Source organism: Periplaneta americana, chromosome 14 (assembly GCF_040183065.1).
Source record: "Periplaneta americana isolate PAMFEO1 chromosome 14, P.americana_PAMFEO1_priV1, whole genome shotgun sequence".
In the NCBI taxonomy this organism is placed as follows: Eukaryota; Metazoa; Arthropoda; class Insecta; order Blattodea; family Blattidae; genus Periplaneta; species Periplaneta americana.
In genome coordinates, this window is record NC_091130.1 from 67,415,713 (window position 1) to 67,434,836 (window position 19,124).

Sequence of the window (19,124 nt, forward strand, 5' to 3'; positions counted from 1 at the left end):
AGGTGTATAAACAATTGAATACTCTTTCAAATTTAAATATCACAAGATAAGGGTGTTATTTGAAATTTCAAAATGGAGGTGAGGGGATGAAACAATATGCATTTGACTGGTTTTAAACTTCCCCTTCAATATCCAAATTTATGTGTTTTTTGTTTAATGACATTCAATTTAAATTATATAGTTATTTAGACTGGGAAGTTTTGAAATGAATGCTCTGTATAGAATTCCAAGCAAACTTCTGGTAATGTAACTGTTGTATATAATAAGGTCTGTCTTTTATAGTTTCCTCCAATTTAATATTCAGTATTTTAGTTTTTGTAGTTGTTTATCATCATTTGCAAAAAGTAATGCCACTATGTATGCATATACTCTTGAGTATTCTGACCATTTCATTAAGTTTTATTCTCTACTTTGTATTTTTCAACTGCTATTTACAGCAGTGAATATTTGAGCATTAAGGAGCAAAATTGTTTCAAATATATTAGATAACATAGCAGACAAATAATATTTAAAACATTACAATAATCATCAATTGCACGAGTTTTGAATCTTAACATGTAAGTAGTCACCTCGTTAAATATTTTTCCCTTCGCCAATATGGAACCTCCACAAAAGATAAATTCAATATCATATTAATGATTTAATATTCGGTTACAACAATATTTAAGAAGCATGTAAAAATATATTTATATTTTCAACTAAAGTGTAACCAACATAAGCACTGATAATTGCTGCATTAAATAAAAAAAATATGCATAAATATCAAAATAGCAGTTTTTCACAGGATGTGTATAACAAACAATCGAAAGTAGGTTTCGTTCTATTTTCTTTGTCTTAACTATGTTTAAAAATTACAGTCATCAACTTTGAAACATAATGCGTTTAGACATATTTATAACAAAAAATATTCCCAATCAAGAAATCTCCTGAATTAAAAGACTTTTTTTTTAAACTAATGAGAGATACTTACAGACCGATTATTTAATCCTGACAGCTCAGCGACGTGAAAGAGAGGAAGTAATAGAAGTAGTGGGGAGAGCTCTGGAGTAGAGATAAGGGCGAGCGGTCGGTAAAGGAATGCAGTACAGCTTAACTGTACTGGAAACATACAGCTCTATCACACGTATGACATCCGATCACTCCGAAGGCAAGCGAGTAGTTAACCCCAACACCCCTTAGTGTAACTAAATGGACTCGCCTGACCCAGGTGCATATCTCCGGCGATTGTCAGGACTAAATAATCATACTGTACTGTTCGTCATTCATCCATATGAAGCCAGTTGTGTAGACCAATTTACCAAAGTCAATGCCCAGGGTGTGCTATAGGAGGCTGATCTGCATTACACTTATGAGATGATGATGATTTGTTGGGATGCCACAGGGGAATTGGAGCTCCCAGAGAAAGCCCGTGTTACTTGAACCACGAGCTTGCACAACACAAGTTATAAATTGGGGGTACACTGGGAATTGGGTCCAAGTCCACAGGATTGTAAGTCCAAGGCTCTAGCCACTAGACAACCAGACATTATTGCTTGCCCCATTTAAGCCAAATGTAAGAGTTGTTTGATAATGAATATAAACTTACAAGGACGAAGTCTTTAACTAGTGACATCATTTAGATGACAAGACAATTTTTAAGATATCATCTACACCTGTTTCTGTATCTGTAGCTTTAAGTGAAATAAAATTCTTAGAACTGGAACAATGTCAAGGAAGAGAAAAATATAAGCAAAGCTCTCGAATGTATCAGTACTACACATTTTTACAAAAAAGAGTTTCGCTTTATGACATTCCTAACCAAAGTCAAGAAGCAAACTCATACACAATTATTGCTTTCCTTACTGCCAATTTAATGCAGTAATTACTACACTTATGTTGGTTTTCTACTTAAATAGTATTTTACCATGCAATAATACATAACTTTTCATTACATATAATTTAAAAATATATATCTGTAAATAATTTACTGTAAACATAATATCCCAATATTTTGTTCTCTCAGTTAACTCCTCATCACCAATGATGGATACGCCACATAATTTGTATTTAGCTACTATAAAATAATTCATGTTTATATAAGGATTATTAAACATTACAGCTACTACTACTTCTATTACTACTACTTATTACTATTAACATGCGACAAATAATAGTTCTATTATATGAAGAGTCACATCTCTCATACATATATAGCCACAATCAATTTTCTTGACCACTTCAATTAATGCAGTAGCATAATTTATCTTAAATGTTGCGTCTTTAATATGGAATACGTTTTTAGGATTTAAAAAAATTATGTTATGTCTACCCACAAGAAAGGAAAATAAATTTAAAGAGAATTTATGTTGTGAGATGAACATTACAAAATGTGTTTTACAAACATGCAGGAAGACTGTGGTGACTTTCAGATGTTTTATTCTTAGCTATACAGCATTTCTTTCTTCAAACTTAGAACTTCTCACTAAAATATAAACTGTTTCTAAATTTTGCCATTTAATTTACATGGTTTATAACGAAACTATTTTCGTAGTCAAAGCCAGTTTTTACCAAATCTTATAGCCCAATTAAAATTTATATCAAATGACTAGATAATACTGGGCTCATTAGTGGAATGGCTGGTATGGCTTCAAACTCAAAAGCTTTGTACTTTAACTGAACGGAGTGAAACAAAAAATATATATATATATACACACACACTTCAATGACTCCATGTTCATCATGGCGTTTTATATATGAAAATCCAGTATTGTTGCACTTCAGTTTAACTTATTAAAGCTATATTCTTTTGTTACTGTTTTGCGTAAATTTTGGTTAACTACTAGGATTATTAAAGTTAAAAGTGTATTTAGAGATACTAAAATACATGTCTTCTGGATTTATGAAAATATTGTATTACACAAATACAAGTGTAGGCCTACTACAAATAAACATGATTAAGGGATTATGAGTGACACGGTGCAAAGTAACAGAAACAGTTCATATGAACAATAATCTGAAAATACCTCAAGTAAACAAAGCCAGTCAAAGTCTTCCAATGAAATAAAAATGAATGAAAAGTAAATTAACACCTGAAAGGTACAAAAAATGTAATCAAACAAGACATTTATATAAAATAAATGCAATTATTTTTGGCGAGCAAGAGAAGACAGTGAATTAGAAGCAATTACTGGTAGTTCTTTAAGGGTACATGTCCTACTCATGTTTCCCAGAGAAGATAACTTTTCTATAAGAATTTAGGTCACCAGCTAAGGCGCTTGCCTATTGATCCGGAGTTGCACTAGGGCATGGGTCCGATTCCCACTTGAGCTGATTACCTGGTTGGGTTTTTCCGAGGTTTTTCCCAACCATAAGACAAATGTCAAGTAATCTATGGCGAATCCTTGGCTCATCTCGCCACATATCTCGCTATCACCAATTTCATCGATGCTAAATAACCTCGCAGTTGATACAGAGTCGTTAAATAACCAAGTAAAATATAAGAATTTAGTATAGAGTGAAAATTTTATCTATTGTTACCACTTCCATTATTTTTGCGAATATATAATTCAACTTGTATAATTCCGGAAAAAGATTCATTTAACAATGTTAACTTGTATTGCATCTCTCATTCTTCATTGTATTAATTTATCATAGCAATCATTCATAATTCTTAGTCTCAAATAGTCCAGAATAAACGTTTCTGACGAAAGAAAATTCTGAAGTATAGCGAAGTTTTTATAATATACAATATACTTGTTGCCTGCCCACATTATAAACACAGGAAGGGTTTAGTTTATTAACGGTCATGGAGAGAAATGAGTTTATAATCACTGTTTGTGATGTAAATTGTAGTATAATATTAGATGCTAACACAAGTACAATAAATCCTTTGAGAAATCAGATATGTACTATGGATTCGTGACAGAGACTAAGGTAGCCATCACTCACTGCGCTTTGTCTACTATGACACCTCCAACCCTGTGCAAAGAGCTGATGTGATTAGGTAAGTGAATGTGATTTTGGGACAATAATGGAAGAAAAATATATTGTTTATACCCGAATCTTTAAGCTGTTGCTGTTTTCCTCAGTTCCGTTTTTTTACCATACACTGTGTACTCATTTATCATCTTGCAACACTGTATTTGTTTTGCCTATCCAGATTAATATTACTAGTAGTGTTTTCATATTATGTTGGCATTATTGCTATATTTCTTTTTTTCTTATTTGCCACATGCAGGGTTTTAAATGTCGACAATTTTTTTGATAATATGAGATTGGTAACCATAAAGATGATAGTGGGGGGGGGGATCAAATGAGTAGTAAGTGGCTTCAAGGACACGCAGCTTGCTGGTGGTTGTGTACTAATTGAAAGCTCGAAAAATGCCATTAATTCCCACCAAGTCCATCACATACATGACCTTACAAGTTCTTGACCTTATAACTGAGACCTATCAGCTAAGGAAGAAAACCATGACAGAAAAATATTGTTCTCTTGGGATCGCTCAGTGGTTGGACATGATGTTAGCTACCTCTTCCTGTAAGACAATTCAAAGAAAATGAGACCAGATGAATCAATTATTGGCAACATGGAAATCTGAAAAAGGTTAACGATTAAAGGACTTGCACTTGAAGTGAGTCTTGGAAGATCTTAGAAAACTTGGTATGCCTGAATCCTTGTCCACCAAATAGTACTCATAGACGGATTTTAATTAAAGGATGCTTTCCAAAAATAGGGAAGCCCGGAAGATGTTTCTGAGAGAAAGGCTCAAATCGTGCTGCAGAACTAATGGTGAGGATGATGATGATGATGATGATGACTGTAGTGCTGATGATGGTGGTGATGTGATGACGAAAGAAAAAAAAAAGAAACCTGAGCCTATATCACTGTCAAACTTCACCAAAACTCACACTGCACTCGAGAGATATATTCCAAGAGACAAAATAAATTTAGGAAGACAATGTAAAAATGGTGTGAGACCATAACAGGTCCAAAAAATGTGTTTTATTTAACGACGCTCACAACTGCCGAGGTTATATCAGCATCGCCAGTGTGCCGGAATTTTCTCCCGCAGGAGCTCTTTTACATGCCAGTAAATCTACTGAAATGAGCCTGTCGCATTTAAGCACACTTAAATGCCATCAACCTGGCCCGGGATTGAACCCGCAAACTCGGGCATAGAAGGCACTATACCAACTGCGCCAACCAGGCCGACTAACAGGTCAATGAGGACCCGATATTTGTTCGATGTTGATGACGATAATGATGTACAATTTCTATTGACTATGGTTCCTTTTGGAGAATTTCCAGCAATACTTTCTTTCGAAAATTTATTTTATGCATTAATAGAACATTGCTTGCAGTTACTAGCATAAGGGCTCAATATTTTTACTCAAATGTTTGCTTCCTTCCTGTATCTTTTATAATTTCACATTCTGACAGAATTACTGATTGTTAAATGAATGATTTTTCATTTCTATACTTTAGACTTATTGCCAATCTTGCGTCTGTGACAAAATATTAAAGAGGTAATAATAAGATTATAGAAAGAAGATTCTCCGAGATAACATTAAATTCAAACATATATTAATCCCTGTTTACTATTCCAAAGCTCTGAATGTTTCCTATTACAGATGTAAATAAAATATTACATGCATTGTAACTCCTATAAGGAATATGAGAAATTACAAAGGATCAACATAGTATGTACTATCCACGTTCCAATTCTGAAAATCTGGAATAAATGCAGGTCATGTGGTTAGCCAGTAGTACATTGTTCTCATTTTACAAGGAAACTTCGCATCATTCTGTCACCAGCCAACTTCCTGTTCTCTCGACTGCAGCATGGGAAGCCAGTTCTACAAAACATCCCAGCAGTTAGTTGCTTCTGAGAACTGTACCGGAACGTGTGACTGCTGCTTGTATACTAAGTAATCAATTGGAAATGAAGTATACAGTTGTACAGCGAATTCATTTGGTGGAACGTTACGTGGAAAAAGAAAACTATAGAAGGTGCGTTCAGAGATTTGCTCGTAAATATCCTGACTCTAGCATTCCTATAAAATCTTGTGTTTCGAAGTTGATGAAAAAGTGGCGTACAACATTTTCATTTTGTATATAGGCTACAGAGGAAGCAGAAAAGACATGTTTTAACTGAAGATAAATTTGGGGATATTCAGGCGCGGTTTTTTATGACTGAGTAATTAGTACAGGTTTATGGCCCCATAGATCAACAGACCTCACTGTGATTATTATCTTTGGGGAAACATAAAGGGCAAAATTTACCGAAATAATCCCTGTACTATAGAAGAACTGAAGGCCGAAATAACACCTGCAATACAGTCTATTACTCTTAAGTGAAATTACAGAAAATGGCAAATAATTTGTTTAAACGATGTGAGACATCTCTTACTGCGGAAGGCCATTTTCAACAGTACCTAAAATAAATAGTGAGTAATAAACCTGTATACATATATTTTTAATAATAATATAAATTCGTGAACATATTTTATTCTGTAGTTGCTAAATGTCTTGATTTGCTGGTAGTAACAGAACACTCTCCCCACTGTTGCAAAGCACGACACAAGGAAAGTGTATACCGGGGTTCTGCTGTTATCTAGTTTCCTTGTAAAATGAGAGTACGTACCTGTCTTACAGCACTGGCTGCAAAACAGGGGAAACATTTTTTTTATTTTATAGATTATTCATAATCACTGATCAGTAAGAGCCCTCTTTTCTTCTTATTTCACCTACAGAACTAAGACATGAACAGAATGTAATCACAAGTCCTAGACATAAAAAATCTACAATTTTTTACCTGTCTTCTTTTTTTTTAATTTGACTGAACTACATATGATAGAATTTTTTTTACAAAAAAAAAAAAAAAATAGGTTGAGAGAATAGTAAAAATTTTGTGACGAAAATAACATGCTAATATATTCTGTAGGAGAATGGGCCAAAAATTTCACTTTTTAAATCTTAGCCTTGTAACGCATTATTGTAAGCTAGTTTTCTTTCCTCCAAGGGGTTCCTAAATATAAAGGGAATATTTGGAATCTCAAGAAAGTTACGTATCTATAAGTAAAAAATGATAACTACACTACGGTACCCGATTTCATCTTTCAAAATGAGAAGACGCATAAAAGCAAACACTCAGGTAAAAGATGATTAAATTTTGGTAGTACTGTAAAATAAAACATACTTAAGATGACAAAAATGCAAAGTGTATGACTTTAATATAAGATACCGTTCAAAACTACGATTTTCTGAAATAAGAAAAAAAAAATTCATTGCAAGACTCTGCAAATACAATTTTACTATCATGATCCATTTTCATACAACAGTGACGCAAAATTTACACAACTGAATATTTACACTTTGCACTATATTTAATCTGTTATTTAATGCTACTGCAACATACAATTTCTTGATGTGATTTCGAACATATAAAGCTGCATTTACACAGTTCAATTTTTCATGCGCATACACATGCAATCTGGGAAGAATATTGAAAAAATCAAGTTTAAAACGCCAAGATGCATGAAGATTTTGTCTCTACATAGTGCGCCATTTTGAACGTCATCTTCACTACATATATATATACAGGGTAATTCACGAGGAGTTACCGCCACTTACAGAGTATATTTCCAAAGACATTTTGAGCAAAAAAGTCCTATAAACATGATCCTATTTTGAATATTTTCAGAGTTCCACTAATTCGAAGTTGTTTGTAAAATACCATTATTGTTTAGTTTTAAGAGTAAAAGAATATTACGGGTAAAAATGAACTATTCAGAAGTATCATTTCTTTAATTGGCTAGTATTCTGAAGCTAAAAATCTGTTGTGAATTCCGTAGTTGTTTCCTACAGATATTTTTTTTTTCGACTTTTAACTACAAAATTACATTTTTCTTACGCACTTATCACAACAACTGTTACAAATCACGCCACTCTTGTAAATTCTTTAAGACTGTACATTAGGGTGCATAATTAAACTGTAAAGAATCAAGTTCCTAAATTTGTATGTTTTATGACAATTGTTGTGACAAGTGCTTAAGAATGATGTAATTTTTAGTTAAAAATTAAAAAACAATATCTGTACAAAGCAATTGACAACACACTTTTAACTTCAGAATACTAGCCAATTAAAGAAATTATACTTCTGAATAGTCCACTCTCTGTTTTTAATATTCTTTTACCCTTAAAAGTACAGAAAAAGATGTTTTTTAATAATTTTAATTTGTGTAACTGAAAATATTGAGATTAGGACACATGTTTATATGACATCTTTTGCTCAGAATGTCTTCGGAAATAAACTCTAAGTGGTGGTAACTCCTCGTGAATCACCCTGTATATATTAAATATCAATCTTGCATTCATTGCTTGAATGCATAAAATTGAACCGTGTAGATGCAACTTAGCAGAAGAATGTAGAGATGAAATATACACGTCTTTCGTCACATTTGGCCAACTGAATATGCCTATTTTCTCGATTGTGATACAATAATTTGAACATATCAGAAAATTACTGGAAATGAACATGCATTCCTTAAACTTAATATCTATTAACATATTACAGGTTACACATTTAAAAATCCTCTAATGGTTTTGAAGTAATTTGATAAACTATAAATTTAACATAAACAAAACACAAAAATATTTTTGAGCTTAAATGGAAAGTTGTTACTCACTAATAGAGATGTCAACCTGTAAGAAACATACTAATACTTATCGAGTATTCTCAATAAAAAAAGAAGTACTATAAAAACGTTTCATAGTTACATAAAGACCATAAAAGAAAAGTCGGTCTTATAAAATAGTAGTTTATATAAAATGATAGGTAGGTCTTATTATTACAGTAGTTTCGGTGTTGTGTTCTACTGTACGAGTATACTAAAAACATCTTTATAAATTACATAACACTCTAAATAAAATTAAATTTAATTAGTATTCATTATCTCAATATCAGTATAAAATCTGCTACCTGTCTTTAAATTTTATAAAAGTATATGCAATTCTAGACCATATTGCATTCATATATAAACTGTAACTGTGGAAATATAATCTAATTTCGGGCATTTATTTTAAAGAAATTAACTTAATGTAGTACATTTATGTGGCAGTAGTACATGAATCAATAAATGATCACAATTCCTATCACTATTATTTGCTTCTGATTCTTTGTATGGCACTGCAACCTAAGATGAGTATTACCTCCTCAAGCATCTTCATTCCCTATTTCTTTATTTCTTGCTGTTGGCTTTCATTTCCCTTTTAACATAGTCATTTCACAGCATCTTTTACCAAAACATCCCACCTATCCCACATCCCTTTCCCTCAGTAATTCTTTCTCAGATTCTGTATTATTTCAATTCAAATCTGTAAAGCATAATTTCTCTATATTTCTGTTTGCAAAATAAAGAGACATTTCATATAATACATACATAGGTTGATTTTTTAGTTCTGGCAACTATTTATTTTCTCAATACATAGCATACTTACATAGTTGTAAGTTTTACAAGCCTTCGATTTAGTCACCAGTGTTGCATACGTGTTCCCAGCAATGCAGAAGCCACTGGATCTCATTGGGACTGCCTAATCTGTTGATGGTGCAAATAGAGTGGTCGATTGGCTGTAAAACATCTTCAACTATTCGGTAGCGAATCCCGCGAAGTGAGGCCTTCTAGGGATTAGATCGAAGTCGTAGGGATTTAAATCTGGAGAATATGACAGATGATAGAACACTTCCCAGCTCCAGCGATTAAAACAATTCAGACACAACTCCTGCTGTATGTGCCCTAGCATTGTCATGCAGAATGATGGATGGGTTATCCATAAAGTGTCGCCGTTTTCTTCTCAGAGCTGCTCACAGATTGTTTCGCAAAAACGAACAGTAATATCCCGCATTAACATTCTGCCTTGAGGGAACAATATGCTTCAAGATCACACCATCAATCGTATTGGTGGGGATCTGCCGAACTGTTGGTTTTCATGGTAACCCATGATGACGCCACTCATCCGATTGGTGTTACAGCTGAGGTTCATATCTGACCCAGGTCTCATCAATTGTAATGATACGCTATAGGAAGACCTCTCTTTCATGCTCAGAGTGCATGAGAAGCATCATATCACTGCCATTTCTGCATGTCCATTAAATCATGTGGAACCATTTTAAGGCAATTTTCCGCATTTTCAAGCAGTTCTTCAGGATGTGAAGCAAAGTCGAAGGTACCAATCCTGTATCTTGCGCTATCATTATATTCCGAACCGTCTCCACTAATGTGGACACAGTCTGTACATGTTCGTCATTTACTGGTGGGTGACCAGATCGAGGCATGCCCAACACACTTTCACTTCCTTGTCTGAAGGCTCTAACCCACCTTGCTACCATTCGGTAAGGTAACGCAACTGCACCACAAGCCTCTTGCGGTCCTTGATGACACTATCATGCCGTGTGACCTGCAGCACATTGAATTTTTAACCAGTTTCTCTGTTCCTCCTTCGAAAACATTGTGACTGTATTCTGTGACCACTTGCTCACAACTGCTCATCTTATTGTTGTCACTGTAAACAGACATGAAGGGGGGAGACGAGTTCATTAGCTCTAAGGGAGGGGAGGCATGTAAGCAACCTGTGGTATAAACAATATTGCCTGGCTCCTTTGCACGGCATCGCTGCAGCATAGTTGCCACTACTAAAAAATCATCCCATGTATAATTTTCTATCACATGAAGGCAGATGGGGAATAATGTGGAGTTGACATCTCCGTCTAAAAATGTTTTTTTTTTTTTCAAACATAAAAATTAGATGTATTTATTTTTTTACTAAAGACTAATTTTCTAAAACCACAAGGTAGTGTAATCTTATAGCATATGAAGCCATCAACTATCACTTCTTATTAGTAGCACTCCATGAAAAACCTTATACCTTACAAAAATAAAGTTCTCTGTTCCTATACCTGGGGCAGTTCACACAAGAGTCATACAGAATTAACTGTCTGTCCCTTTACTTCACAAAACCAAAAGATGAATTCATAAAGGGTGTGCACATGCATTATGTGTTCGTGAGCTTCAGTGTCTGGATGAGCCAAATGAGTTTATACAAGAAAGAAAATAATACTTAAATTACTTAAAAATAATAGAGAGCAATTAACATGTAATGACGTATAAATAATTGGCTCAATTACATTTTAACAGTAATTTATACATGAAATTATAGAAAAGTGAAAATATGTATAAAATCTAATATTTTCCTCCCCTCACATAATGTGATTTTTTTGCACTTCTCCCACGTTCGTTTTCTTCTTTATGTTGCTTTACTACAAAATGCCAAATATAATTCTGAATTGTGTTTCTCTGACATGTACTCATAAATGCGTAGTAAATACTTTACAAATACTTTCCTTATTTCCATCAAGCTCGGTACACACAAACACTTATGGTACACCGGGGACAGAACAACTAGAGGCTTCAGTGACATCACTACAGAAAAACCCACACACAGCAGAATTGTTCGTTGCACTACAAACTGAAAACGTTGACCACTTACTTTCACTGATCCAGCTGCGCTCTCACTATATAATAACTTCTGTTCAGAAAATGTTTTGCAGATGAATGGTACCATACTTACTAGTGTGGGGGAGGGGGTGGTCGGACCGCTTAACAGTAACCGTCTCCAAGCTTCTAGATGTTCTGTCCCCGGTGTATAAGAAGCACTGGATGTTTAAGAGGTGCAGTCAAAGAGTTTTGGAATTAGCTGCAATCACTTGTCACACAAAAGCTATGATGCACAATATCTTTGTTTAGTTTTATTTTTCTCTGCCAAAATTTGCGGTGATAAAGCACATAATTTTTGCTCTGTGAATTCTTATTCAATGCATTGTCATTGTCCAGTTGCAATTTCCTGTCATTGCAAAAAGAAATCATTTTAGCGAGTAGTGTGTGTATGTGAAATTTTGCTTTAAACACAAAAAATCCATGAAATGTTTACTGAGGCTTCTGGAGACGAAGCCAATGAATGTCCTTAATGGTATTCACACTTTAAAAATGGACATCAATTGAAGATGAGTGTTGTCCATAATCAAATATTAACGAGAACGTAAAAAATGTGCAACAAATTTACTATTATTGACGAAAAACAACTGTCAACACTGCTGACATAATCAGAATATCTCACAATTCTATCCATCACATTCTTCCAGATATTTTGTACATCATGATATGCATTGCAACAAAATTCACTCAACAAACAAACACAAAATAGCTTCACTGTTTGCCACAACTTCAAAGAGCATGCTTTTTTCAGTTTTTAATTCAAAGGGAATTTTTAATCAGAAATTTATTCTGTAAACTCTGTTAATTAACAATAACTTCATAATAAGATTTTTGGAGATATTTTCTGAAAAATATCAGACGAAAACGGCCTTTACTATTTCCTGACCAAAAACAAAATGATCGCCATTCTCCATATCTCTACCACCTGACATCCCACTGTGATATTTTCTTATTTTCACCATTGAAAACAGAGACGCAATTTGAAGACAGGAATAAATAGACCAAAAAAAAAAAAATAGGATTGCAGAAGGAACAACATTCAATACATTAGGATGCACGAATAAATAATTTCCTTCTCATTCAGCACATTCCAAAGCTTTTGAATGCACCTTTTATCATAACTCATTTGATTACAAATAAGATATGGCTTAAATGTAGCTCTTACTATTCCACAAGCAAACAAGAAAATCTTGCAAAGCCAATTTTTCAGAAATATATATTTCTTATCCAAAACATCAATTCACTTAGTTCTCGAATGAAACTAAAGATATCAAAGCTTTATTTTGCAGATTTTGAGATGACAGCCTAAGATGTTGAAGTATCATTTTACAAAAACTTTCACTTAAAAACTAGAATTCAGAAGAGGAATAAGATGTGATGCACATGCACATATGCACTCACACACATGCAATTTTTTTTTTTTTTTTCAAATACACAAGGGAACTGAAAATACATGTTTTAATACTAATTTAAAATTTCTATAGAGTAATTTCCCAAAACAAGGACACTAAACATTAACTATTCCGTTAATGCTCACTTTGCACCAGAAACTTGCTTACTAATAAATGGACGAGGGGTAGCTAAAATTTTGCACTGAAGTCACAATCTTTGAAAAGAAAGGATGTGACGAGCTCTGTGCATGCACATTATATGCCTCAAATTATTGCGTGTAATCTGTTAAATGCACCAGTCCAGCTCAAATGGATGCTGATTAGTGAGAGTAAATACGGAGTTATCTACTAATGACATGTCAATGGTTACAAACAACGCATCATTGAATTTTCTTCCAGACGAAAATTTTATCCTTCACAGTTGAAATGTTTATGGTGAATTTTGTGGGCAGATCTAATGCAAGCCATTAATAGAGGAAGAGAAAGATTTAGATCTTGGCACAGCAGATCTGAAGAATGTATTCAGTTCAGGAAGACATATTATGGGTATGTGATCACACCTATCAACAATGGCACATTAAAACCTTGGAGAAGAAGAAAAGGCACATTTGTCACATTCAGAGTCGCTGTGACTAAAATGTACTTCATCATAACAATGTAAAATAACGAACTTCCAGACTCACTGTGGAAACTACAAAGCAGACAATCTGAAGTCTTCTCACGTCCTCCATACAGTTCGGACTCTACTTTTTTACAGTACTGAAGTATGATCTCAAACGAATACATTTGACTCTGTTCCTTGAGCCAATCCTTCACGACAGTTTTAGACATCAAATGCATGAATTTTTCATTGTTAGAATGAAGACACTAGACACGTCATGTTGGCAGAATATATTGAAAATGTCGACAATTATAATGGAAAACAAATATACGAGTGTCATATGTAAGGTGGTGTTCTAAGCAGTAACTCGAAACCATTCATAAGTTATGACCTCGTGTACAAAACTTTTCAGCTTCCCCTCAATTAACTTCAAAATTAAATGATGATGATTTCAATTATGTCAGTTCAGAGCTTAATGACTCAACAAGTATAATCAAAATAAGAATGTTGCGAAGGCAGTGTAAAGTATGATAAAAGAGGTAGCAGAGTGTTTGGAAACTAAAGACAAAGTGTTACAAACAATACATCCATCTAACTTACACATCACAGTGAAAATAGAAATATGGAATAAAGAAATAACCAAAACATTTTTAAGTTGACAAGGTACGTGTAAAAGACAGTAACACTGACAATAAAACTGTCTTCATTGGAATAAAATTTCTCGAATTAATGTAAAACATACAAAGTATACTCTACATAAGGCAATTCGCTTATTGCAAAAGAGAATGGAATATTGCTTGGGTGCATTCATTTTTACAACACTGTATAGCCTTCAAGCAATTAACATAATAATCTACTTACTATGTTTAAAAATAGTGATAATGTAACTGAAAATAATATTCCACAATAATTTCGTTTCCAAATTTAACTAAAAATCACATTAGTTCAAACCTACAATATTGCCATTTGAAAAAAATAATGAGCACATGACAATTGATTATAAGTATTTAAAACAACTGAAGATGACAAACTTCTGACTTTAGCTGCATTACCACGATATCCATAATTCGTACAGTAATATTTTTAATAATTAAATGAAAACAATACCATTTGGTAAAAGTTTGCTATTATATAAGATTACCGGTATATATACATCCTGTAATAGAAGAATATGTTAGAATAATTTTCACCGAATTAAATTAATTTCTCAGTTTTACTAATTGCTTTCAATAAAGTCATTGTATGATGAGGCTAAAACCGAACATCATAATATTATGAAGATCATTCTATCAATTCTGTCGCTTCGAAAACAAAAGTAATTTCAAATGTGTTTTCAAAAATGATAATACACGAGTGTCTTTAGTCAACAGTCCAAATAATGGATGGAACCTCATAAATGAAGCCAATAAGGCACCATTCATGAGGCAACTAAGCCAGGAGATAAAGGAGTAGGTTGGCTAGTTCCTTTTCCCTCCATTGCATACATCAGTGACTAGTAACATATTTCACTAATCAGACTTAAGATGTATGCAACAATTATTGTTCTTCTTCCGACACATATTGTCAAGTGAGATGTACTGCCTGAGAATAGACTTATAAGTCAGAACCGCAATCAGAGATAAAATACAGAAGTGTGCATTGGGTATATGGCATGAGTCCAATACGCAATTCTGAAAACAGAAAATGATAATTTATAATGGTTTAAAATTCTGAGATTATAATATAGAAATTGTATTTATACGTAATTGTAACTAATGAAAGAAAGGAAAAGATACATTACATAATTTCTTAGCAACAATTCATATATGATTTATCCAATTACGATTTAATACTTATTTACTTCAAAATTTCCTGAATAAACACACAATCATGTAAATAAATAAATTGCTGATAAAACAATAATAACGATCTAATTCAAAAGTGAAATATAAAATTATTACATTACATTTAATAGCAAACTCTCACTGCAATTTCAATTCATCTTCCGAAAAGGAAATTCAATTCACTAATGAAATAAATGTTTCAGAAGTCACGATTAAAAACTGAATCCACTGACTTAAGTTTGGTACAGCAGACTCTCTCTGTAAATGTTTGAAATGTGGTATATATCTTAAAACATATGAGTTTGTTTCAATGCTACCTTAGGCTGCACACTTCTTGTCAGAAGCAGCAAGAAAGAAAGCCAGAGAAATGTGTATTAAATTAAAATAATTTGGCAGAAGACTGAAATATTGAACAATGCATTTAATTAATTTAGTCCAAATGTCACACTCTTGAATGGATTATAAATATGATTTAACAGAGTAATAACGAAAGCTGTAAATGGGTAATCAGCATGAGCACAAGAAGTTACTCTTAATTAAGTAATACAAAAGACTGGAGATTTCATGATAACATGTTAACACCAGTATTATAAATCAATAAAAAATTTAGATATGCGGCAGTTGTAATGTAAATCTTAGATGTAGGTTAGTAGGTTATTTTACGACGCTTTATCAACATCTTTGGTTATTTAGCGTCTGAATGAGATGAAGGTGATAATGCCGGTGAAATGAGTCTGAGGTCCAACACCGAAAGTTACCCAGCATTTGCTCATACTGGGTTGAGGGAAAACCCCGGAAAAAACCTCAACCAGGTAACTTGCCCCGACCGGGAATAGATGTAGGGAACGAATGAAAAGCAGTGACATTAATTTCTTGTTACAATAATGTTGAAGATGACAATAAAAAGCGAATAGTTTAGATAGTTCTAGCAATAGCAAGTTTGCGGCATTCACTTGTATCCTCCTACTACAGGACATAAGAAATAGGCCTACCCACCAGAACTTTTTTCAACCTAAATACAATTTTTTTTTTTAAACCCAATTACAAAATTTTTTCAACCCAAATACAGAATGTCTACCCATTTAGAGCCTGCATTCTCTGGAAAAATTAACTCGACAGTTACAATATATCCCATAAGATGAAGCATTATGTTGTTATATCTTCATAAACATTTACATATTTAAAGAACTTATTTAAATAGAAACCAAAACTCTTAACGTTATGGCATACTTTTAACTAGTTTATATATATATATATATATATATATATATATATATATATATATATATATAATGTAATCTAAAAACAAATTCTCCATTTTATGCATAAATAACTTCCCAATTTTTTTAACAATTTATACCACGATTTTTTTTACGTTTCAATTTCGATTAAGAAATAAAAATAACAACATACTAATTAAAAACAAGGACATTTTTCAAAAACATTATGTTCAATTATATGTTCTTTAAAGTTACATAAAACACAAAATCCTACAAAAATTTCTAGGTTGAATTTTAAATTCAACTACAATAAAAATATTACGGTATATATTACACACAAATATGAACATATTCCAAGCATTATGGCAGAATATAGTATACACGTTGTAACACAATGAATTAAATATAAAAATTAGTATGCTATGTAAGCATAATAATCATTTACAATTCAAGATTCATAACCTAGGTGAATCAACTGATACAGTGGATTGTGAAGTTATGCACACCTACCATTTTACAGTCAATTCCAAATACATTGCTCCACTGTGTCTATAGTTTGATCATGCCACTTAGTTCTGTCTACCATTGTGTTCTTCTAGCATAAACCTGCGATGGCTGAGCGGTCAGACCTCCAGCCTGTCAAGCAGGCCTGTCCTGGTCAGGCCTGGGATTTTTCATTGAAAAATTTCATTGGTTTTTCTCGGGGTTCTCCTGTATCTCCATATTAGGCATCTACATCATTCCGTCACCATTTCTCCATTTCGTCATTATTCGATAACATTCCCTGAAAGTCAGCTGGCAATACAGAGGGGGCTGGCCTAGGGACGAGTGGGGTGGCCTGCTCGAAACTTGGGTATGCAGTGAACCTTAGTGTAGTCAACTGGTGTGGGTTTGGGAATGTGCCAAGCTTGAGGGTTAGTGCAATAGATTGTGAAAGGTCGCAGTGCTGGGTCATAGTGTCCCTCTCCGAAAATTCCATTCCATTCTCCTAGCATAAAGGTATCACATTAATTGGTCTTTACTCCAGATATCGCGGGTTAAAATCATAAAATTCTGTTACCAAAAGGGTTTGATTCATCTCTATACATCAGTGATAGCCAAAAGCTGTGTCGCGATACATGCCCCTGTCTCTACTCAAGCGTAACCATGACATCATATCCCCACCCTCTGTTTACAGCCATCACTTCGATATAAGTAAAGACATTTATCAGCAGCGGATGTACGCATGCAATGTTACAGGTGTGTAGGATAATATGTTTCGATGTCTTTTCGAAAACAGTAAGTAAAAACTTAATTTTAAGGGGCATGGAAGGAAAAGTATTTATTTTGTCCAGATGGCAAAAATAAGAGATACTTATAAAGTATAAAAGAACAATGTACGTTGTCATTATTTTTCTTGTTATGAAGACTACCATGCCCTTACCAGTAACTTGAATAATAAAGTAACAATAAAAAGTACGGCTTCTATGTCTTAATCGGGGTAAAATACATCGACTTTTTTTTGACGTATGTAATGTAATTTGAATATTTCTTTAATAAATAAACAATAAAAAATATCGGCTTCTATGTCTTAATCAGTGTAAAATACTTCCATGTTTTTTCTACGTATGAGTCTAATTTGAATATTTCATTAATAAATAAACAATAAAAAATATCGGCTTCTATGTCTTAATTGGAGTAAAATACTTCAACGTTTTTTTGAAGTATGTAGTGTAATTTACAACTTCTTGACCAGCCTGGTACGTTTTTCTAATTTCAAATATCTGCCGATGTAAAGTACACGCTCTTTCTATGGTAAATAAGAAAATTAATTTATTTTATTAATAATACAAAAATAATTAATAGGAGGATAAAAAATTAACATGGAAAAAAGTATATATAGTTAATAGTAGAAGAATATTATACTGCTTTCGTTTTTTTGGTCACAGTCCGTCTCTGCACTGTTATTCACTGCATTACCTGAGGAGATACCCACTCCACTCCTCTCCCTGAGATAGTGGTGTGCGGGTTGCATTTCTATTACGTCAAATTTTGTGGTGTTTGGCAACCACTGCTATACATTTTCAAGAATGTCTTAGAGTGAAAACATTGGCGAATCATACTATTCTACATCAGAATTCTGGTATATGGAACATTTTTTAAGCCTATCTTTACCGTAAAACAGGTGAATCATCAAAGCACAATGATGTATGCTAACAGAAATGTCTTGATTCTGTCAAGTGTATCATCTTTACCAGCAGAGGAAGTTTTCTATGAATCACATTTTTACATGAGTTGCAAATCAGCTCTTGTGATAGGTGCACTGTGTAGGATGCCTCAGTCATAGCAAATTGGTCTGTTGCTGTTCAAGGCATGTGATCAATTCTGTCATCGACCATCCTCATACTAGTATGAAGGAAATAGCCAGGCTTTAGCATGTAGAATACTGCATGGAAGACTCTTCCCATACCACGTACAGCTACATCTGGAGATGCATAACCAAGTACATGGATGGCAATTAACATTCACTAGGTGGACTCTATGCCCACAAGTAAACTATCATTCCCATTTCATGGCTAGA

The 19,124-nt window shown here is 33.4% G+C and overlaps 1 long non-coding RNA gene across 1 annotated transcript in view; it reads left to right on the forward strand.

Moving 5' to 3' along the window:
• The window catches only part of LOC138713401 (uncharacterized), a 207,000-nt gene that overhangs the window by 103,698 nt on the left and 84,178 nt on the right, over positions 1-19,124 (forward strand). The window lies entirely within an intron of this gene.